The 612-nt window shown below is 37.6% G+C and overlaps 1 protein-coding gene across 1 annotated transcript in view; it reads left to right on the top strand.

Moving 5' to 3' along the window:
* LOC117113204 (fibrillin-2-like) overlaps window positions 1-612 on the top strand; it is a 26641-nt gene that overhangs the window by 23196 nt on the left and 2833 nt on the right. The gene's annotated exons all lie outside the window — the stretch shown is intronic.

The following is a 612-nucleotide window of genomic DNA, read 5'->3' as shown; positions in this document are numbered from 1 at the left end:
GGGTCCGTGATATTATATGGGGGGGGGACAATTGTTCTCATCGAAGCGAGGAACCAAATGCTTGTGCTAAGGGCCGTGTAGGGCCCCCGGTCAGGGCCCAGGGGCTTCGTCCCTGGAAAAATCATAAAAAATGGCTATATAAATGGCTATCATACGTGACCTCAAGCCAGTTTGCTCACAAATAATAATGTATAAAGCAAGTGAAATTTCTATAGAATTAAAGAATCAAAATGAACATCATATTGTTTTATAGCAGTTTATTCATTATACAGAACATTTTAAACCATGTTGAAACTATTGTATTTGGTATCTTAATACGAATTACAGTTAAATTTTAGAAACATAAATAACCGGAAACGGGATTGTACTTTAGCCATTGTGTTGCAACAAGAAAAGTGTGTAGAGAATACCGTGAGTTTGTATAAATGCCTGTGATTGCCAATATGTATAGGCCAACTGTACTGTAAACTAAAACTACACAATATAAATACGAACTGGTCGAGCTGAATTCGAGCAATCATCGACATGACAATGAACCTCATTAGCCACCTCAAGGCTGTCTCTTATACACATCTAGATGTGTATAAGAGACAGGTATACTTTGTTCTTGGA

This window comes from Anneissia japonica, unplaced genomic scaffold, assembly GCF_011630105.1.
Source record: "Anneissia japonica isolate Jap-2015-1 unplaced genomic scaffold, ASM1163010v1 scaffold93_len1081246_cov171, whole genome shotgun sequence".
Lineage (NCBI taxonomy): Eukaryota > Metazoa > Echinodermata > Crinoidea > Comatulida > Comatulidae > Anneissia > Anneissia japonica.
This window is presented reverse-complemented; position numbering and strand designations above follow the sequence as displayed.